The sequence below is a fragment of the Telmatherina bonti genome, assembly GCF_933228915.1.
Source record: "Telmatherina bonti genome assembly, chromosome: 16".
Taxonomy (NCBI): Eukaryota; Metazoa; Chordata; class Actinopteri; order Atheriniformes; family Telmatherinidae; genus Telmatherina; species Telmatherina bonti.
Window position 1 is genome coordinate 124,890 of NC_136614.1, and position 24,099 is coordinate 148,988.

The window sequence follows — 24,099 nt, forward strand, 5'->3', positions numbered from 1 at the left end:
GTGACAGACCTGTAGCAGACCAGTAACAGACTTGTAGCAGACCAGTAACAGACCTGTAGCAGACAGTAACAGACCTGTAGCAGAAAGTAACAGACTTGTAGCAGACAGTAACAGACCTGTAGCAGACAGTAACAGACCTGTAGCAGTCCAGTAACAGACCTGTAGCAGACCAGTAACAGACTTGTAGCTGACAGTAACAGACCTGTAGCAGACAGTAACAGACCTGTAGCAGACAGTAACAGACCTGTAGCAGACAGTAACAGACCTGTAGCAGTCCAGTAACAGACCTGTAGCAGACCAGTAGCAGACTTGTACCAGACAGTAACAGACCTGTAGCAGACAGTAACAGACCTGTACCAGACAGTAACAGACTTGTAGCTGACCAGTAACAGACTTGTAGCAGACAGTAACAGACCTGTAGCAGACAGTAACAGACCTGTAGCAGAAAGTAACAGACCTGTAGCAGACCAGTAACAGAGCTGTAGCAGACCAGTAACAGACCTGTACCAGACAGTAACAGACTTGTAGCAGACAGTAACAGACCTGTGGGAGACAGTAACAGACCTGTAGAAGACAGTAACAGACTTGTAGCAGACAGTAACAGACCTGTAGCAGACAGTAACAGACCTGTAGCAGACAGTAACAGACCTGTAGCAGACCAGTAACAGACCTGTAGCAGACCAGTAACAGACTTGTGGCAGACCAGTAACAGACCTGTGGCAGACCAGTAACAGACTTGTGGCAGACCAGTGACAGACCTGTAGCAGACCAGTAACAGACTTGTAGCAGACCAGTAACAGACCTGTAGCAGACCAGTAACAGACCTGTAGCAGACAGTAACAGACTTGTAGCAGTGAGTAACAGACCTGTAGCAGACAGTAACAGACCTGTAGCAGACAGTAACAGACCTGTAGCAGTCCAGTAACAGACCTGTAGCAGACCAGTAACAGCCTTGTAGCAGACAGTAACAGACCTGTAGCAGACAGTAACAGACCTGTAACAGACCTGTAGCAGACAGTAACAGACCTGTAGCAGACCAGTAACAGACCTGTAGCAGTCCAGTAACAGACCTGTAGCAGACAGTAACAGACCTGTAATAGACCAGTAAAAGACTTGTAGCAGACAGTAACAGACCTGTAGCAGACAGTAACAGACGTGTAGCAGACCAGTAACAGACCTGTAGCAGACAGTAACAGACCTGTAGCAGACCAGTAACAGACCTGTAGCAGACCAGTAAAAGACCTGTAGCACAAAGTAACAGACCTGTAGCAGACCAGTAACAGACCTGTAGCAGACCAGTAACAGACCTGTAGCAGACAGTAACAGACCTGTAGCAGACAGTAACAGACTTGTAGCAGACCAGTAACAGACTTGTAGCAAACCAGTAACAGACCTGTAGCAGACAGTAACAGACCTGTAGCAGACCAGTAACAGACTTGTAGCAGACCAGTAACAGACCTGTAGCAGACCAGTAACAGACTTGTGGCAGACCAGTAACAGACCTGTGGCAGACCACTAACAGACTTGTGGCATACCAGTGACAGACCTGTAGCAGACCAGTAACAGACTTGTAGCAGACCAGTAACAGACCTGTAGCAGACAGTAACAGACCTGTAGCAGACAGTAACAGACTTGTAGCAGACAGTAACAGACCTGTAGCAGACAGTAACAGACCTGTAGCTGACAGTAACAGACCTTTAGCAGTCCAGTAACAGACCTGTAGCAGACCAGTAACAGACTTGTAGCAGACAGTAACAGACCTGTAGCAGACAGTAACAGACCTGTAGCAGACAGTAACAGACCTGTAGCAGACAGTAACAGACCTGTAGCAGACAGTAACAGACTTGTAGCAGACCAGTAACAGACCTGTAGAAGACAGTAACAAACCTGTAGCAGACCAGTAACAGACCTGTAGCAGACCAGTAACAGACCTGTACCAGACCAGTAACAGACCTGTAGCAGACCAGTAACAGACCTGTAGCAGACCAGTAACAGACTTGTGGCAGACCAGTAACAGACCTGTGGCAGACCAGTAACAGACTTGTGGCAGACCAGTGAAAGACCTGTAGCAGACCAGTAACAGACTTGTAGCAGACCAGTAACAGACCTGTAGCAGACAGTAACAGACCTGTAGCAGACAGTAACAGACTTGTAGCAGTGAGTAACAGACCTGTAGCAGACAGTAACAGACCTGTAGCAGACAGTAACAGACCTGTAGCAGTCCAGTAACAGACCTGTAGCAGACAGTAACAGACTTGTAGCAGACAGTAACAGACCTGTGGCAGACAGTAACAGACCTGTAGAAGACAGTAACAGACTTGTAGCAGGACAGTAACAGACCTGTAGCAGACAGTAACAGACCTGTAGCAGACCAGTAACAGACTTGTAACAGACCTGTAGCAGACAGTAGCAGACCTGTAGCAGACCAGTAACAGACCTGTAGCAGACCAGTAACAGACCTGTAGCAGACCAGTAAAAGACCTGTAGCAGACCAGTAACAGACTTGTGGCAGACCAGTAACAGACCTGTGGCAGACCACTAACAGACTTGTGGCAGACCAGTGACAGACCTGTAGCAGACCAGTAACAGACTTGTAGCAGACCAGTAACAGACCTGTAGCAGACAGTAACAGACCTGTAGCAGAAAGTAACAGACTTGTAGCAGACAGTAACAGACCTGTAGCAGACAGTAACAGACCTGTAGCAGTCCAGTAACAGACCTGTAGCAGACCAGTAACAGACTTGTAGCTGACAGTAACAGACCTGTAGCAGACAGTAACAGACCTGTAGCAGACAGTAACAGACCTGTAGCAGACAGTAACAGACCTGTAGCAGTCCAGTAACAGACCTGTAGCAGACCAGTAGCAGACTTGTACCAGACAGTAACAGACCTGTAGCAGACAGTAACAGACCTGTACCAGACAGTAACAGACTTGTAGCTGACCAGTAACAGACTTGTAGCAGACAGTAACAGACCTGTAGCAGACAGTAACAGACCTGTAGCAGACCAGTAACAGACCTGTACCAGACCAGTAACAGAGCTGTAGCAGACCAGTAACAGACCTGTAGCATACCAGTAACAGACCTGTAGCAGAAAGTAACAGACCTGTAGCAGACCAGTAACAGACCTGTAGCAGACCAGTAACAGACCTGTACCAGACAGTAACAGACTTGTAGCAGACAGTAACAGACCTGTGGGAGACAGTAACAGACCTGTAGAAGACAGTAACAGACTTGTAGCAGACAGTAACAGACCTGTAGCAGACAGTAACAGACCTGTAGCAGACAGTAACAGACCTGTAGCAGACCAGTAACAGACCTGTAGCAGACCAGTAACAGACTTGTGGCAGACCAGTAACAGACCTGTGGCAGACCAGTAACAGACTTGTGGCAGACCAGTGACAGACCTGTAGCAGACCAGTAACAGACTTGTAGCAGACCAGTAACAGACCTGTAGCAGACCAGTAACAGACCTGTAGCAGACAGTAACAGACTTGTAGCAGTGAGTAACAGACCTGTAGCAGACAGTAACAGACCTGTAGCAGACAGTAACAGACCTGTAGCAGTCCAGTAACAGACCTGTAGCAGACCAGTAACAGACTTGTAGCAGACAGTAACAGACCTGTAGCAGACAGTAACAGACCTGTAACAGACCTGTAGCAGACAGTAACAGACCTGTAGCAGACCAGTAACAGACCTGTAGCAGTCCAGTAACAGACCTGTAGCAGACAGTAACAGACCTGTAATAGACCAGTAAAAGACTTGTAGCAGACAGTAACAGACCTGTAGCAGACAGTAACAGACGTGTAGCAGACCAGTAACAGACCTGTAGCAGACAGTAACAGACCTGTAGCAGACCAGTAACAGACCTGTAGCAGACCAGTAAAAGACCTGTAGCACAAAGTAACAGACCTGTAGCAGACCAGTAACAGACCTGTAGCAGACCAGTAACAGACCTGTAGCAGACAGTAACAGACCTGTAGCAGACAGTAACAGACTTGTAGCAGACCAGTAACAGACTTGTAGCAAACCAGTAACAGACCTGTAGCAGACAGTAACAGACCTGTAGCAGACCAGTAACAGACTTGTAGCAGACCAGTAACAGACCTGTAGCAGACCAGTAACAGACTTGTGGCAGACCAGTAACAGACCTGTGGCAGACCACTAACAGACTTGTGGCATACCAGTGACAGACCTGTAGCAGACCAGTAACAGACTTGTAGCAGACCAGTAACAGACCTGTAGCAGACAGTAACAGACCTGTAGCAGACAGTAACAGACTTGTAGCAGACAGTAACAGACCTGTAGCAGACAGTAACAGACCTGTAGCTGACAGTAACAGACCTTTAGCAGTCCAGTAACAGACCTGTAGCAGACCAGTAACAGACTTGTAGCAGACAGTAACAGACCTGTAGCAGACAGTAACAGACCTGTAGCAGACAGTAACAGACCTGTAGCAGACAGTAACAGACCTGTAGCAGTCCAGTAACAGACCTGTAGCAGACCAGTAGCAGACTTGTACCAGACAGTAACAGACCTGTAGCAGCCAGTAACAGACCTGTACCAGATAGTAACAGACTTGTAGCTGACCAGTAACAGACTTGTAGCAGACAGTAACAGACCTGTAGCAGACAGTAACAGACCTGTAGCAGACCAGTAACAGACCTGTACCAGACCAGTAACAGAGCTGTAGCAGACCAGTAACAGACCTGTAGCATACCAGTAACAGACCTGTAGAAGACAGTAACAGACTTGTAGCAGACAGTAACAGACTTGTAGCAGACAGTAACAGACCTGTAGCAGACCAGTAACAGACTTGTAGCAGACCAGTAACAGACCTGTAGCAGACAGTAACAGACCTGTAGCAGACAGTAACAGACTTGTAGCAGTGAGTAACAGACCTGTAGCAGACAGTAACAGACCTGTAGCAGACAGTAACAGACCTGTAGCAGACAGTAACAGACCTGTAGCAGACAGTAACCGACCTGTAATAGACCAGTAAAAGACTTGTAGCAGACCAGTAACAGACCTGTAGCAGACCAGTAACAGACCTGTAGCAGACAGTAACAGACTTGTAGCAGTGAGTAACAGACCTGTAACAGACCTGTAGCAGACAGTAACAGACCTGTAGCAGACAGTAACAGACCTGTAGCAGTCCAGTAACAGACCTGTAGCAGACCAGTAGCAGACTTGTAGCAGACAGTAACAGACCTGTAGCAGACAGTAACAGACCTGTAGCAGACCAGTAACAGACCTGTAGCAGACCAGTAACAGACCTGTAGCAGACCAGAAACAGACCGGTAGCAGACAGTAACAGACCTTTTGCAGACAGTAACAGACCTGTAGCAGACAGTAACAGACCTGTAGCAGACAGTAACAGACTTGTAGAAGACAGTAACAGACCTGTAGCAGACAGTAACAGACTTGTAGCAGACAGTAACAGACCTGTAGCAGACAGTAACAGACCTGTTGCAGACAGTAACAGACCTGTAGCAGACCAGTAACAGACCTGTAGCAGACAGTAACAGACCTGTAGCAGACCAGTAACAGACCTGTACCAGACAGTAACAGACTTGTAGCAGACCAGTAACAGACCTGTAGCAGAAGTAACAGACCTGTAGCAGACAGTAACAGACCTGTAGAAGACAGTAACAGACTTGTAGCAGACAGTAACAGACCTGTAGCAGACAGTAACAGACTTGTAGCAGACCAGTAACAGACCTGTAGCAGAAGTAACAGACCTGTAGCAGACAGTAACAGACCTGTAGAAGACAGTAACAGACTTGTAGCAGACAGTAACATACCTGTAGCAGACCAGTAACAGACCTGTAGCAGACCAGTAAAAGACCTGTAGCAGACAGTAACAGACCTGTAGCAGACCAGTAACAGACCTGTAGCAGACCAGTAACAGACCTGTAGCAGACAGTAACATACCTGTAGCAGACCAGTAACAGACCTGTAGCAGACCAGTAAAAGACCTGTAGCAGACAGTAACAGACCTGTAGCAGACCAGTAACAGACCTGTAGCAGACCAGTAACAGACCTGTAGCAGACAGTAACAGACCTGTAGCAGACAGTAACAGACCTGTAGCAGACAGTAACAGACCTGTAGCAGACAGTAACAGACTTGTAGCAGACCAGTAACAGACCTGTAGCAGACAGTAACAAACCTGTAGCAGACCAGTAACAGACCTGTAGCAGACCAGTAACAGACCTGTACCAGACCAGTAACAGACCTGTAGCAGACCAGTAACAGACCTGTAGCAGACCAGTAACAGACTTGTGGCAGACCAGTAACAGACCTGTGGCAGACCAGTAACAGACTTGTGGCAGACCAGTGAAAGACCTGTAGCAGACCAGTAACAGACTTGTAGCAGACCAGTAACAGACCTGTAGCAGACAGTAACAGACCTGTAGCAGACAGTAACAGACTTGTAGCAGTGAGTAACAGACCTGTAGCAGACAGTAACAGACCTGTAGCAGACAGTAACAGACCTGTAGCAGTCCAGTAACAGACCTGTAGCAGACAGTAACAGACTTGTAGCAGACAGTAACAGACCTGTGGCAGACAGTAACAGACCTGTAGAAGACAGTAACAGACTTGTAGCAGGACAGTAACAGACCTGTAGCAGACAGTAACAGACCTGTAGCAGACAGTAACAGACTTGTAGCAGTGAGTAACAGACCTGTAACAGACCTGTAGCAGACAGTAACAGACCTGTAGCAGACAGTAACAGACCTGTAGCAGTCCAGTAACAGACCTGTAGCAGACCAGTAGCAGACTTGTAGCAGACAGTAACAGACCTGTAGCAGACAGTAACAGACCTGTAGCAGACCAGTAACAGACCTGTAGCAGACCAGTAACAGACCTGTAGCAGACCAGAAACAGACCGGTAGCAGACAGTAACAGACCTTTTGCAGACAGTAACAGACCTGTAGCAGACAGTAACAGACCTGTAGCAGACAGTAACAGACTTGTAGAAGACAGTAACAGACCTGTAGCAGACAGTAACAGACTTGTAGCAGACAGTAACAGACCTGTAGCAGACAGTAACAGACCTGTTGCAGACAGTAACAGACCTGTAGCAGACCAGTAACAGACCTGTAGCAGACAGTAACAGACCTGTAGCAGACCAGTAACAGACCTGTACCAGACAGTAACAGACTTGTAGCAGACCAGTAACAGACCTGTAGCAGAAGTAACAGACCTGTAGCAGACAGTAACAGACCTGTAGAAGACAGTAACAGACTTGTAGCAGACAGTAACAGACCTGTAGCAGACAGTAACAGACTTGTAGCAGACCAGTAACAGACCTGTAGCAGAAGCAACAGACCTGTAGCAGACAGTAACAGACCTGTAGAAGACAGTAACAGACTTGTAGCAGACAGTAACATACCTGTAGCAGACCAGTAACAGACCTGTAGCAGACCAGTAAAAGACCTGTAGCAGACAGTAACAGACCTGTAGCAGACCAGTAACAGACCTGTAGCAGACCAGTAACAGACCTGTAGCAGACAGTAACATACCTGTAGCAGACCAGTAACAGACCTGTAGCAGACCAGTAAAAGACTTGTAGCAGACAGTAACAGACCTGTAGCAGACAGTAACAGACGTGTAGCAGACCAGTAACAGACCTGTAGCAGACAGTAACAGACCTGTAGCAGACCAGTAACAGACCTGTAGCAGACCAGTAAAAGACCTGTAGCACAAAGTAACAGACCTGTAGCAGACCAGTAACAGACCTGTAGCAGACCAGTAACAGACCTGTAGCAGACAGTAACAGACCTGTAGCAGACAGTAACAGACTTGTAGCAGACCAGTAACAGACTTGTAGCAAACCAGTAACAGACCTGTAGCAGACAGTAACAGACCTGTAGCAGACCAGTAACAGACTTGTAGCAGACCAGTAACAGACCTGTAGCAGACCAGTAACAGACTTGTGGCAGACCAGTAACAGACCTGTGGCAGACCACTAACAGACTTGTGGCATACCAGTGACAGACCTGTAGCAGACCAGTAACAGACTTGTAGCAGACCAGTAACAGACCTGTAGCAGACAGTAACAGACCTGTAGCAGACAGTAACAGACTTGTAGCAGACAGTAACAGACCTGTAGCAGACAGTAACAGACCTGTAGCTGACAGTAACAGACCTTTAGCAGTCCAGTAACAGACCTGTAGCAGACCAGTAACAGACTTGTAGCAGACAGTAACAGACCTGTAGCAGACAGTAACAGACCTGTAGCAGACAGTAACAGACCTGTAGCAGACAGTAACAGACCTGTAGCAGTCCAGTAACAGACCTGTAGCAGACCAGTAGCAGACTTGTACCAGACAGTAACAGACCTGTAGCAGCCAGTAACAGACCTGTACCAGATAGTAACAGACTTGTAGCTGACCAGTAACAGACTTGTAGCAGACAGTAACAGACCTGTAGCAGACAGTAACAGACCTGTAGCAGACCAGTAACAGACCTGTACCAGACCAGTAACAGAGCTGTAGCAGACCAGTAACAGACCTGTAGCATACCAGTAACAGACCTGTAGAAGACAGTAACAGACTTGTAGCAGACAGTAACAGACTTGTAGCAGACCAGTAACAGACCTGTAGCAGACCAGTAACAGACCTGTAGCAGACCAGTAAAAGACCTGTAGCACAAAGTAACAGACCTGTAGCAGACCAGTAACAGACCTGTAGCAGACCAGTAACAGACCTGTAGCAGACAGTAACAGACCTGTAGCAGACAGTAACAGACTTGTAGCAGACCAGTAACAGACTTGTAGCAAACCAGTAACAGACCTGTAGCAGACAGTAACAGACCTGTAGCAGACCAGTAACAGACTTGTAGCAGACCAGTAACAGACCTGTAGCAGACCAGTAACAGACTTGTGGCAGACCAGTAACAGACCTGTGGCAGACCACTAACAGACTTGTGGCATACCAGTGACAGACCTGTAGCAGACCAGTAACAGACTTGTAGCAGACCAGTAACAGACCTGTAGCAGACAGTAACAGACCTGTAGCAGACAGTAACAGACTTGTAGCAGACAGTAACAGACCTGTAGCAGACAGTAACAGACCTGTAGCTGACAGTAACAGACCTTTAGCAGTCCAGTAACAGACCTGTAGCAGACCAGTAACAGACTTGTAGCAGACAGTAACAGACCTGTAGCAGACAGTAACAGACCTGTAGCAGACAGTAACAGACCTGTAGCAGACAGTAACAGACCTGTAGCAGTCCAGTAACAGACCTGTAGCAGACCAGTAGCAGACTTGTACCAGACAGTAACAGACCTGTAGCAGCCAGTAACAGACCTGTACCAGATAGTAACAGACTTGTAGCTGACCAGTAACAGACTTGTAGCAGACAGTAACAGACCTGTAGCAGACAGTAACAGACCTGTAGCAGACCAGTAACAGACCTGTACCAGACCAGTAACAGAGCTGTAGCAGACCAGTAACAGACCTGTAGCATACCAGTAACAGACCTGTAGAAGACAGTAACAGACTTGTAGCAGACAGTAACAGACTTGTAGCAGACAGTAACAGACCTGTAGCAGACCAGTAACAGACTTGTAGCAGACCAGTAACAGACCTGTAGCAGACAGTAACAGACCTGTAGCAGACAGTAACAGACTTGTAGCAGTGAGTAACAGACCTGTAGCAGACAGTAACAGACCTGTAGCAGACAGTAACAGACCTGTAGCAGACAGTAACCGACCTGTAATAGACCAGTAAAAGACTTGTAGCAGACCAGTAACAGACCTGTAGCAGACCAGTAACAGACCTGTAGCAGACAGTAACAGACTTGTAGCAGTGAGTAACAGACCTGTAACAGACCTGTAGCAGACAGTAACAGACCTGTAGCAGACAGTAACAGACCTGTAGCAGACCAGTAACAGACCTGTAGCAGACCAGAAACAGACCGGTAGCAGACAGTAACAGACCTTTTGCAGACAGTAACAGACCTGTAGCAGACAGTAACAGACCTGTAGCAGACAGTAACAGACTTGTAGAAGACAGTAACAGACCTGTAGCAGACAGTAACAGACTTGTAGCAGACAGTAACAGACCTGTAGCAGACAGTAACAGACCTGTTGCAGACAGTAACAGACCTGTAGCAGACCAGTAACAGACCTGTAGCAGACAGTAACAGACCTGTAGCAGACCAGTAACAGACCTGTACCAGACAGTAACAGACTTGTAGCAGACCAGTAACAGACCTGTAGCAGAAGTAACAGACCTGTAGCAGACAGTAACAGACCTGTAGAAGACAGTAACAGACTTGTAGCAGACAGTAACAGACCTGTAGCAGACAGTAACAGACTTGTAGCAGACCAGTAACAGACCTGTAGCAGAAGTAACAGACCTGTAGCAGACAGTAACAGACCTGTAGAAGACAGTAACAGACTTGTAGCAGACAGTAACATACCTGTAGCAGACCAGTAACAGACCTGTAGCAGACCAGTAAAAGACCTGTAGCAGACAGTAACAGACCTGTAGCAGACCAGTAACAGACCTGTAGCAGACCAGTAACAGACCTGTAGCAGACAGTAACATACCTGTAGCAGACCAGTAACAGACCTGTAGCAGACCAGTAAAAGACCTGTAGCAGACAGTAACAGACCTGTAGCAGACCAGTAACAGACCTGTAGCAGACCAGTAACAGACCTGTAGCAGACAGTAACAGACCTGTAGCAGACAGTAACAGACCTGTAGCAGACAGTAACAGACCTGTAGCAGACAGTAACAGACTTGTAGCAGACCAGTAACAGACCTGTAGCAGACAGTAACAAACCTGTAGCAGACCAGTAACAGACCTGTAGCAGACCAGTAACAGACCTGTACCAGACCAGTAACAGACCTGTAGCAGACCAGTAACAGACCTGTAGCAGACCAGTAACAGACTTGTGGCAGACCAGTAACAGACCTGTGGCAGACCAGTAACAGACTTGTGGCAGACCAGTGAAAGACCTGTAGCAGACCAGTAACAGACTTGTAGCAGACCAGTAACAGACCTGTAGCAGACAGTAACAGACCTGTAGCAGACAGTAACAGACTTGTAGCAGTGAGTAACAGACCTGTAGCAGACAGTAACAGACCTGTAGCAGACAGTAACAGACCTGTAGCAGTCCAGTAACAGACCTGTAGCAGACAGTAACAGACTTGTAGCAGACAGTAACAGACCTGTGGCAGACAGTAACAGACCTGTAGAAGACAGTAACAGACTTGTAGCAGGACAGTAACAGACCTGTAGCAGACAGTAACAGACCTGTAGCAGACAGTAACAGACTTGTAGCAGTGAGTAACAGACCTGTAACAGACCTGTAGCAGACAGTAACAGACCTGTAGCAGACAGTAACAGACCTGTAGCAGTCCAGTAACAGACCTGTAGCAGACCAGTAGCAGACTTGTAGCAGACAGTAACAGACCTGTAGCAGACAGTAACAGACCTGTAGCAGACCAGTAACAGACCTGTAGCAGACCAGTAACAGACCTGTAGCAGACCAGAAACAGACCGGTAGCAGACAGTAACAGACCTTTTGCAGACAGTAACAGACCTGTAGCAGACAGTAACAGACCTGTAGCAGACAGTAACAGACTTGTAGAAGACAGTAACAGACCTGTAGCAGACAGTAACAGACTTGTAGCAGACAGTAACAGACCTGTAGCAGACAGTAACAGACCTGTTGCAGACAGTAACAGACCTGTAGCAGACCAGTAACAGACCTGTAGCAGACAGTAACAGACCTGTAGCAGACCAGTAACAGACCTGTACCAGACAGTAACAGACTTGTAGCAGACCAGTAACAGACCTGTAGCAGAAGTAACAGACCTGTAGCAGACAGTAACAGACCTGTAGAAGACAGTAACAGACTTGTAGCAGACAGTAACAGACCTGTAGCAGACAGTAACAGACTTGTAGCAGACCAGTAACAGACCTGTAGCAGAAGCAACAGACCTGTAGCAGACAGTAACAGACCTGTAGAAGACAGTAACAGACTTGTAGCAGACAGTAACATACCTGTAGCAGACCAGTAACAGACCTGTAGCAGACCAGTAAAAGACCTGTAGCAGACAGTAACAGACCTGTAGCAGACCAGTAACAGACCTGTAGCAGACCAGTAACAGACCTGTAGCAGACAGTAACATACCTGTAGCAGACCAGTAACAGACCTGTAGCAGACCAGTAAAAGACTTGTAGCAGACAGTAACAGACCTGTAGCAGACAGTAACAGACGTGTAGCAGACCAGTAACAGACCTGTAGCAGACAGTAACAGACCTGTAGCAGACCAGTAACAGACCTGTAGCAGACCAGTAAAAGACCTGTAGCACAAAGTAACAGACCTGTAGCAGACCAGTAACAGACCTGTAGCAGACCAGTAACAGACCTGTAGCAGACAGTAACAGACCTGTAGCAGACAGTAACAGACTTGTAGCAGACCAGTAACAGACTTGTAGCAAACCAGTAACAGACCTGTAGCAGACAGTAACAGACCTGTAGCAGACCAGTAACAGACTTGTAGCAGACCAGTAACAGACCTGTAGCAGACCAGTAACAGACTTGTGGCAGACCAGTAACAGACCTGTGGCAGACCACTAACAGACTTGTGGCATACCAGTGACAGACCTGTAGCAGACCAGTAACAGACTTGTAGCAGACCAGTAACAGACCTGTAGCAGACAGTAACAGACCTGTAGCAGACAGTAACAGACTTGTAGCAGACAGTAACAGACCTGTAGCAGACAGTAACAGACCTGTAGCTGACAGTAACAGACCTTTAGCAGTCCAGTAACAGACCTGTAGCAGACCAGTAACAGACTTGTAGCAGACAGTAACAGACCTGTAGCAGACAGTAACAGACCTGTAGCAGACAGTAACAGACCTGTAGCAGACAGTAACAGACCTGTAGCAGTCCAGTAACAGACCTGTAGCAGACCAGTAGCAGACTTGTACCAGACAGTAACAGACCTGTAGCAGCCAGTAACAGACCTGTACCAGATAGTAACAGACTTGTAGCTGACCAGTAACAGACTTGTAGCAGACAGTAACAGACCTGTAGCAGACAGTAACAGACCTGTAGCAGACCAGTAACAGACCTGTACCAGACCAGTAACAGAGCTGTAGCAGACCAGTAACAGACCTGTAGCATACCAGTAACAGACCTGTAGAAGACAGTAACAGACTTGTAGCAGACAGTAACAGACTTGTAGCAGACAGTAACAGACCTGTAGCAGACCAGTAACAGACTTGTAGCAGACCAGTAACAGACCTGTAGCAGACAGTAACAGACCTGTAGCAGACAGTAACAGACTTGTAGCAGTGAGTAACAGACCTGTAGCAGACAGTAACAGACCTGTAGCAGACAGTAACAGACCTGTAGCAGACAGTAACAGACCTGTAGCAGACAGTAACAGACCTGTAGCAGACAGTAACCGACCTGTAATAGACCAGTAAAAGACTTGTAGCAGACCAGTAACAGACCTGTAGCAGACCAGTAACAGACCTGTAGCAGACAGTAACAGACTTGTAGCAGTGAGTAACAGACCTGTAACAGACCTGTAGCAGACAGTAACAGACCTGTAGCAGACAGTAACAGACCTGTAGCAGTCCAGTAACAGACCTGTAGCAGACCAGTAGCAGACTTGTAGCAGACAGTAACAGACCTGTAGCAGACAGTAACAGACCTGTAGCAGACCAGTAACAGACCTGTAGCAGACCAGTAACAGACCTGTAGCAGACCAGAAACAGACCGGTAGCAGACAGTAACAGACCTTTTGCAGACAGTAACAGACCTGTAGCAGACAGTAACAGACCTGTAGCAGACAGTAACAGACTTGTAGAAGACAGTAACAGACCTGTAGCAGACAGTAACAGACTTGTAGCAGACAGTAACAGACCTGTAGCAGACAGTAACAGACCTGTTGCAGACAGTAACAGACCTGTAGCAGACCAGTAACAGACCTGTAGCAGACAGTAACAGACCTGTAGCAGACCAGTAACAGACCTGTACCAGACAGTAACAGACTTGTAGCAGACCAGTAACAGACCTGTAGCAGAAGTAACAGACCTGTAGCAGACAGTAACAGACCTGTAGAAGACAGTAACAGACTTGTAGCAGACAGTAACAGACCTGTAGCAGACAGTAACAGACTTGTAGCAGACCAGTAACAGACCTGTAGCAGAAGTAACAGACCTGTAGCAGACAGTAACAGACCTGTAGAAGACAGTAACAGACTTGTAGCAGACAGTAACATACCTGTAGCAGACCAGTAACAGACCTGTAGCAGACCAGTAAAAGACCTGTAGCAGACAGTAACAGACCTGTAGCAGACCAGTAACAGACCTGTAGCAGACCAGTAACAGACCTGTAGCAGACAGTAACATACCTGTAGCAGACCAGTAACAGACCTGTAGCAGACCAGTAAAAGACCTGTAGCAGACAGTAACAGACCTGTAGCAGACCAGTAACAGACCTGTAGCAGACCAGTAACAGACCTGTAGCAGACAGTAACAGACCTGTAGCAGACAGTAACAGACCTGTAGCAGACAGTAACAGACCTGTAGCAGACAGTAACAGACTTGTAGCAGACCAGTAACAGACCTGTAGCAGACAGTAACAAACCTGTAGCAGACCAGTAACAGACCTGTAGCAGACCAGTAACAGACCTGTACCAGACCAGTAACAGACCTGTAGCAGACCAGTAACAGACCTGTAGCAGACCAGTAACAGACTTGTGGCAGACCAGTAACAGACCTGTGGCAGACCAGTAACAGACTTGTGGCAGACCAGTGAAAGACCTGTAGCAGACCAGTAACAGACTTGTAGCAGACCAGTAACAGACCTGTAGCAGACAGTAACAGACCTGTAGCAGACAGTAACAGACTTGTAGCAGTGAGTAACAGACCTGTAGCAGACAGTAACAGACCTGTAGCAGACAGTAACAGACCTGTAGCAGTCCAGTAACAGACCTGTAGCAGACAGTAACAGACTTGTAGCAGACAGTAACAGACCTGTGGCAGACAGTAACAGACCTGTAGAAGACAGTAACAGACTTGTAGCAGGACAGTAACAGACCTGTAGCAGACAGTAACAGACCTGTAGCAGACAGTAACAGACTTGTAGCAGTGAGTAACAGACCTGTAACAGACCTGTAGCAGACAGTAACAGACCTGTAGCAGACAGTAACAGACCTGTAGCAGTCCAGTAACAGACCTGTAGCAGACCAGTAGCAGACTTGTAGCAGACAGTAACAGACCTGTAGCAGACAGTAACAGACCTGTAGCAGACCAGTAACAGACCTGTAGCAGACCAGTAACAGACCTGTAGCAGACCAGAAACAGACCGGTAGCAGACAGTAACAGACCTTTTGCAGACAGTAACAGACCTGTAGCAGACAGTAACAGACCTGTAGCAGACAGTAACAGACTTGTAGAAGACAGTAACAGACCTGTAGCAGACAGTAACAGACTTGTAGCAGACAGTAACAGACCTGTAGCAGACAGTAACAGACCTGTTGCAGACAGTAACAGACCTGTAGCAGACCAGTAACAGACCTGTAGCAGACAGTAACAGACCTGTAGCAGACCAGTAACAGACCTGTACCAGACAGTAACAGACTTGTAGCAGACCAGTAACAGACCTGTAGCAGAAGTAACAGACCTGTAGCAGACAGTAACAGACCTGTAGAAGACAGTAACAGACTTGTAGCAGACAGTAACAGACCTGTAGCAGACAGTAACAGACTTGTAGCAGACCAGTAACAGACCTGTAGCAGAAGCAACAGACCTGTAGCAGACAGTAACAGACCTGTAGAAGACAGTAACAGACTTGTAGCAGACAGTAACATACCTGTAGCAGACCAGTAACAGACCTGTAGCAGACCAGTAAAAGACCTGTAGCAGACAGTAACAGACCTGTAGCAGACCAGTAACAGACCTGTAGCAGACCAGTAACAGACCTGTAGCAGACAGTAACATACCTGTAGCAGACCAGTAACAGACCTGTAGCAGACCAGTAAAAGACCTGTAGCAGACAGTAACAGACCTGTAGCAGACCAGTAACAGACCTGTAGCAGACCAGTAACAGACCTGTAGCAGACAGTAACAGACCTGTAGCAGACAGTAACAGACCTGTAGCAGACAGTAACAGACCTGTAGCAGACAGTAACAGACTTGTAGCAGACCAGTAACAGACCTGTAGCAGACAGTAACAAACCTGTAGCAGACCAGTAACAGACCTGTAGCAGACCAGTAACAGACCTGTACCAGACCAGTAACAGACCTGTAGCAGACCAGTAACAGACCTGTAGCAGACCAGTAACAGACTTGTGGCAGACCAGTAACAGACCTGTGGCAGACCAGTAACAGACTTGTGGCAGACCAGTGAAAGACCTGTAGCAGACCAGTAACAGACTTGTAGCAGACCAGTAACAGACCTGTAGCAGACAGTAACAGACCTGTAGCAGACAGTAACAGACTTGTAGCAGTGAGTAACAGACCTGTAGCAGACAGTAACAGACCTGTAGCAGACAGTAACAGACCTGTAGCAGTCCAGTAACAGACCTGTAGCAGACAGTAACAGACTTGTAGCAGACAGTAACAGACCTGTGGCAGACAGTAACAGACCTGTAGAAGACAGTAACAGACTTGTAGCAGGACAGTAACAGACCTGTAGCAGACAGTAACAGACCTGTAGCAGACCAGTAACAGACTTGTAACAGACCTGTAGCAGACAGTAGCAGACCTGTAGCAGACCAGTAACAGACCTGTAGCAGACCAGTAACAGACCTGTAGCAGACCAGTAAAAGACCTGTAGCAGACCAGTAACAGACTTGTGGCAGACCAGTAACAGACCTGTGGCAGACCACTAACAGACTTGTGGCAGACCAGTGACAGACCTGTAGCAGACCAGTAACAGACTTGTAGCAGACCAGTAACAGACCTGTAGCAGACAGTAACAGACCTGTAGCAGAAAGTAACAGACTTGTAGCAGACAGTAACAGACCTGTAGCAGACAGTAACAGACCTGTAGCAGTCCAGTAACAGACCTGTAGCAGACCAGTAACAGACTTGTAGCTGACAGTAACAGACCTGTAGCAGACAGTAACAGACCTGTAGCAGACAGTAACAGACCTGTAGCAGACAGTAACAGACCTGTAGCAGTCCAGTAACAGACCTGTAGCAGACCAGTAGCAGACTTGTACCAGACAGTAACAGACCTGTAGCAGCCAGTAACAGACCTGTAGCAGACAGTAACAGACTTGTAGCTGACCAGTAACAGACTTGTAGCAGACAGTAACAGACCTGTAGCAGACAGTAACAGACCTGTAGCAGACCAGTAACAGACCTGTACCAGACCAGTAACAGAGCTGTAGCAGACCAGTAACAGACCTGTAGCATACCAGTAACAGACCTGTAGCAGAAAGTAACAGACCTGTAGCAGACCAGTAACAGACCTGTAGCAGACAGTAACAGACCTGTGGGAGACAGTAACAGACCTGTAGAAGACAGTAACAGACTTGTAGCAGACAGTAACAGACCTGTAGCAGACAGTAACAGACCTGTAGCAGACAGTAACAGACCTGTAGCAGACCAGTAACAGACCTGTAGCAGACCAGTAACAGACTTGTGGCAGACCAGTAACAGACCTGTGGCAGACCAGTAACAGACTTGTGGCAGACCAGTGACAGACCTGTAGCAGACCAGTAACAGACTTGTAGCAGACCAGTAACAGACCTGTAGCAGACCAGTAACAGACCTGTAGCAGACAGTAACAGACTTGTAGCAGTGAGTAACAGACCTGTAGCAGACAGTAACAGACCTGTAGCAGACAGTAACAGACCTGTAGCAGTCCAGTAACAGACCTGTAGCAGACCAGTAACAGACTTGTAGCAGACAGTAACAGACCTGTAGCAGACAGTAACAGACCTGTAACAGACCTGTAGCAGACAGTAACAGACCTGTAGCAGACCAGTAACAGACCTGTAGCAGTCCAGTAACAGACCTGTAGCAGACAGTAACAGACCTGTAATAGACCAGTAAAAGACTTGTAGCAGACAGTAACAGACCTGTAGCAGACAGTAACAGACCTGTAGCAGACAGTAACAGACCTGTAATAGACCAGTAAAAGACTTGTAGCAGACAGTAACAGACCTGTAGCAGACAGTAACAGACCTGTAGCAGACCAGTAACAGACTTGTAGCAGACCAGTAACAGACCTGTAGCAGACCAGTAACAGACTTGTGGCAGACCAGTAACAGACCTGTGGCAGACCACTAACAGACTTGTGGCATACCAGTGACAGACCTGTAGCAGACCAGTAACAGACTTGTAGCAGACCAGTAACAGACCTGTAGCAGACAGTAACAGACCTGTAGCAGACAGTAACAGACTTGTAGCAGACAGTAACAGACCTGTAGCAGACAGTAACAGACCTGTAGCTGACAGTAACAGACCTTTAGCAGTCCAGTAACAGACCTGTAGCAGACCAGTAACAGACCTGTAGCAGACAGTAACAGACCTGTAGCAGACCAGTAACAGACTTGTAGCAGACCAGTAACAGACCTGTAGCAGACAGTAACAGACCTGTAGCAGACAGTAACAGACTTGTAGCAGTGAGTAACAGACCTGTAGCAGACAGTAACAGACCTGTAGCAGACAGTAACAGACCTGTAGCAGACAGTAACAGACCTGTAGCAGACCAGTAACAGACCTGTAGCAGACAGTAACCGACCTGTAATAGACCAGTAAAAGACTTGTAGCAGACCAGTAACAGACCTGTAGCAGACCAGTAACAGACCTGTAGCAGACAGTAACAGACTTGTAGCAGTGAGTAACAGACCTGTAACAGACCTGTAGCAGACAGTAACAGACCTGTAGCAGACAGTAACAGACCTGTAGCAGTCCAGTAACAGACCTGTAGCAGACCAGTAGCAGACTTGTAGCAGACAGTAACAGACCTGTAGCAGACAGTAACAGACCTGTAGCAGACCAGTAACAGACCTGTAGCAGACCAGTAACAGACCTGTAGCAGACCAGAAACAGACCGGTAGCAGACAGTAACAGACCTTTTGCAGACAGTAACAGACCTGTAGCAGACAGTAACAGACCTGTAGCAGACAGTAACAGACTTGTAGAAGACAGTAACAGACCTGTAGCAGACAGTAACAGACTTGTAGCAGACAGTAACAGACCTGTAGCAGACAGTAACAGACCTGTTGCAGACAGTAACAGACCTGTAGCAGAAAGTAACAGACCTGTAGCAGACCAGTAACATACTTGTGGCAGACCAGTAACAGACCTGTAGCAGACCAGTAACAGACTTGTACCAGACAGTAACAGACCTGTAGCAGACAGTAACAGATCTGTAGCAGACCAGTAACAGACCTGTAGCCGACCAGTAACAGACTTGTGGCAGACCAGTAACAGACCTGTAACAGACAGTAACAGACTTGTAGCAGACAGTAACAGACCTGTAGCAGACCAGTAACAGACCTGTAGCACACCAGTAAAAGACCTGTAGCAGACAGTAACAGACCTGTAGCAGACCAGTAACAGACCTGTAGCAGACCAGTAACAGACCTGTAGCAGACCAGTAACAGACCTGTAGCACACCAGTAACAGACCTGTAGCAGACAGTAACAGACCTGTAGCAGACCAGTAACAGACCTGTAGCAGACCAGTAACAGACCTGTAGCAGACCAGTAACAGACCTGTAGCAGACAGTAACAGACCTGTAGCAGACAGTAACAGACCTGTAGCAGACCAGTAACAGACCTGTAGCAGACAGTAACAGACCTGTAGCAGACAGTAACAGACTTGTAGCAGACCAGTAACAGACCTGTAACAGACAGTAACAGACTTGTAGCAGACAGTAACAGACCTGTAGCAGACCAGTAACAGACCTGTAGCACACCAGTAACAGACCTGTAGCAGACAGTAACAGACCTGTAGCAGACCAGTAACAGACCTGTAGCAGACCAGTAACAGACCTGTAGCAGACCAGTAACAGACCTGTAGCACACCAGTAACAGACCTGTAGCAGACCAGTAACAGACCTGTAGCAGACAGTAACAGACCTGTAGAGACCAGTAACAGACCTGTAGCCGACCAGTAACAGACTTGTGGCAGACCAGTAACAGACCTTTGCAGACAGTAACAGACCTGTAGCAGACAGTAACAGACCTGTAGCAGACAGTAACAGACTTGTAGAAGACAGTAACAGACCTGTAGCATACAGTAACAGACCTGTAGCAGACAGTAACAGACCTGTAGCAGACAGTAACAGACCTGTAGCAGACAGTAACAGACCTGTAGCAGAAAGTAACAGACCTGTAGCAGACCAGTAACATACTTGTGGCAGACCAGTAACAGACCTGTAGCAGACCAGTAACAAACTTGTACCAGACACAAACAGACCTGTAGCAGTCCAGTAACAGACCTGTAGGAGACCAGTAGCAGACTTGTACCAGACAGTAACAGACCTGTAGCAGACAGTAACAGACCTGTAGCAGACCAGTAACAGACCTGTAGCAGACCAGTAACAGACCTGTAGCAGACCAGAAACAGACCGGTAGCAGACAGTAATAGACCTGTAGCAGACAGTAACAGACCTGTAGCAGACAGTAACAGACTTGTAGAAGACAGTAACAGACCTGTAGCAGACAGTAACAGACCTGTAGCAGACAGTAACAGACCTGTAGCAGACAGTAACAGACCTGTAGCAGACAGTAACAGACCTGTAGCAGAAAGTAACAGACCTGTATCAGACCAGTAACATACTTGTGGCAGACCAGTAACAGACCTGTAGCAGACCAGTAACAGACTTGTACCAGACAGTAACAGACCTGTAGCAGACAGTAACAGACCTGTAGCAGACCAGTAACAGACCTGTAGCCGACCAGTAACAGACTTGTGGCAGACCAGTAACAGACCTGTGGCAGACCAGTAACAGACTTGTGTCAGACCAGTGACAGACCTGTAGCAGACCAGTAACAGACTTGTAGCAGAACAGTAACAGACCTGTAGCAGACAGTAACAGACCTGTAGCAGACAGTAACAGACCTGTAGCAGACAGTAACAGACCTGTAACAGACCTGTAGCAGACAGTAACAGACCTGTAGCAGACAGTAACAGACCTCTAGCAGTCCAGTAACAGACCTGTAGCAGACCAGTAGCAGACTAGTACCAGACAGTAACAGACCTGTAGCAGACAGTAACAGACTTGTAGCTGACCAGTAACAGACTTGTAGCAGACAGTAACAGACCTGTAGCAGACAGTAACAGACCTGTAGCAGACCAGTAAAAGACCTGTAGCAGACAGTAACAGACCTGTAGCCGACCGGTAACAGACTTGTGGCAGACCAGTAACAGACCTGTAGCAGACAGTAACAGACCTGTAGCAGACAGTAACAGACCTGTAGCAGACAGTAACAGACTTGTAGAAGACAGTAACAGACCTGTAGCAGACAGTAACAGACCTGTAGCAGACAGTAACAGACCTGTAGCAGACTGTAACAGACCTGTAGCAGACAGTAACAGACCTGTAGCAGAAAGTAACAGACCTGTAGCAGACCAGTAACATACTTGTGGCAGACCAGTAACAGACCTGTAGCAGACCAGTAACAGACTTGTACCAGACAGTAACAGACAGTAACAGACCTGTAGCAGACAGTAACAGACCTGTAACAGACCTGTACCAGACAGTAACAGACCTGTAGCAGACAGTAACAGACCTGTAGCAGACCAGTAACAGACTTGTAGCAGACAGTAACAGACCTGTAGCAGACCAGTAACAGACCTTTAGCACACCAGTAACAGACCTGTAGCAGACCAGTAACAGACCTGTAGCAGACAGTAACAGACCTGTAGCCGACCAGTAAAAGACTTGTGGCCGACCAGTAACAGACCTGTGGCAGACCAGTAACAGACTTGTGTCAGACCAGTGACAGACCTGTAGCAGACAGTAACAGACCTGTAGCAGACCAGTAACAGACCTGTAGCAGACCAGTAACAGACCTGTAGCAGACCAGTAACAGACCTGTAGCACACCAGTAACAGACCTGTAGCAGACAGTAACAGACCTGTAGCAGACCAGTAACAGACCTGTAGCAGACCAGTAACAGACCTGTAGCAGACCAGTAACAGACCTGTAGCAGACAGTAACAGACCTGTAGCAGACAGTAACAGACCTGTAGCAGACCAGTAAAAGACCTGTAGCAGACAGTAACAGACCTGTAGCAGACAGTAACAGACTTGTAGCAGACCAGTAACAGACCTGTAACAGACAGTAACAGACTTGTAGCAGACAGTAACAGACCTGTAGCAGACCAGTAACAGACCTGTAGCACACCAGTAACAGACCTGTAGCAGACAGTAACAGACCTGTAGCAGACCAGTAACAGACCTGTAGCAGACCAGTAACAGACCTGTAGCAGACCAGTAACAGACCTGTAGCACACCAGTAACAGACCTGTAGCAGACCAGTAACAGACCTGTAGCAGACAGTAACAGACCTGTAGAGACCAGTAACAGACCTGTAGCCGACCAGTAACAGACTTGTGGCAGACCAGTAACAGACCTTTGCAGACAGTAACAGACCTGTAGCAGACAGTAACAGACCTGTAGCAGACAGTAACAGACTTGTAGAAGACAGTAACAGACCTGTAGCATACAGTAACAGACCTGTAGCAGACAGTAACAGACCTGTAGCAGACAGTAACAGACCTGTAGCAGACAGTAACAGACCTGTAGCAGACAGTAACAGACCTGTAGCAGAAAGTAACAGACCTGTAGCAGACCAGTAACATACTTGTGGCAGACCAGTAACAGACCTGTAGCAGACCAGTAACAAACTTGTACCAGACACAAACAGACCTGTAGCAGTCCAGTAACAGACCTGTAGGAGACCAGTAGCAGACTTGTACCAGACAGTAACAGACCTGTAGCAGACAGTAACAGACCTGTAGCAGACCAGTAACAGACCTGTAGCAGACCAGTAACAGACCTGTAGCAGACCAGAAACAGACCGGTAGCAGACAGTAATAGACCTGTAGCAGACAGTAACAGACCTGTAGCAGACAGTAACAGACTTGTAGAAGACAGTAACAGACCTGTAGCAGACAGTAACAGACCTGTAGCAGACAGTAACAGACCTGTAGCAGACAGTAACAAACCTGTAGCAGACAGTAACAGACCTGTAGCAGAAAGTAACAGACCTGTATCAGACCAGTAACATACTTGTGGCAGACCAGTAACAGACCTGTAGCAGACCAGTAACAGACTTGTACCAGACAGTAACAGACCTGTAGCAGACAGTAACAGACCTGTAGCAGACCAGTAACAGACCTGTAGCCGACCAGTAACAGACTTGTGGCAGACCAGTAACAGACCTGTGGCAGACCAGTAACAGACTTGTGTCAGACCAGTGACAGACCTGTAGCAGACCAGTAACAGACTTGTAGCAGAACAGTAACAGACCTGTAGCAGACAGTAACAGACCTGTAGCAGACAGTAACAGACCTGTAGCAGACAGTAACAGACCTGTAACAGACCTGTAGCAGACAGTAACAGACCTGTAGCAGACAGTAACAGACCTCTAGCAGTCCAGTAACAGACCTGTAGCAGACCAGTAGCAGACTAGTACCAGACAGTAACAGACCTGTAGCAGACAGTAACAGACTTGTAGCTGACCAGTAACAGACTTGTAGCAGACAGTAACAGACCTGTAGCAGACAGTAACAGACCTGTAGCAGACCAGTAAAAGACCTGTAGCAGACAGTAACAGACCTGTAGCCGACCGGTAACAGACTTGTGGCAGACCAGTAACAGACCTGTAGCAGACAGTAACAGACCTGTAGCAGACAGTAACAGACCTGTAGCAGACAGTAACAGACTTGTAGAAGACAGTAACAGACCTGTAGCAGACAGTAACAGACCTGTAGCAGACAGTAACAGACCTGTAGCAGACAGTAACAGACCTGTAGCAGACAGTAACAGACCTGTAGCAGAAAGTAACAGACCTGTAGCAGACCAGTAACATACTTGTGGCAGACCAGTAACAGACCTGTAGCAGACCAGTAACAGACTTGTACCAG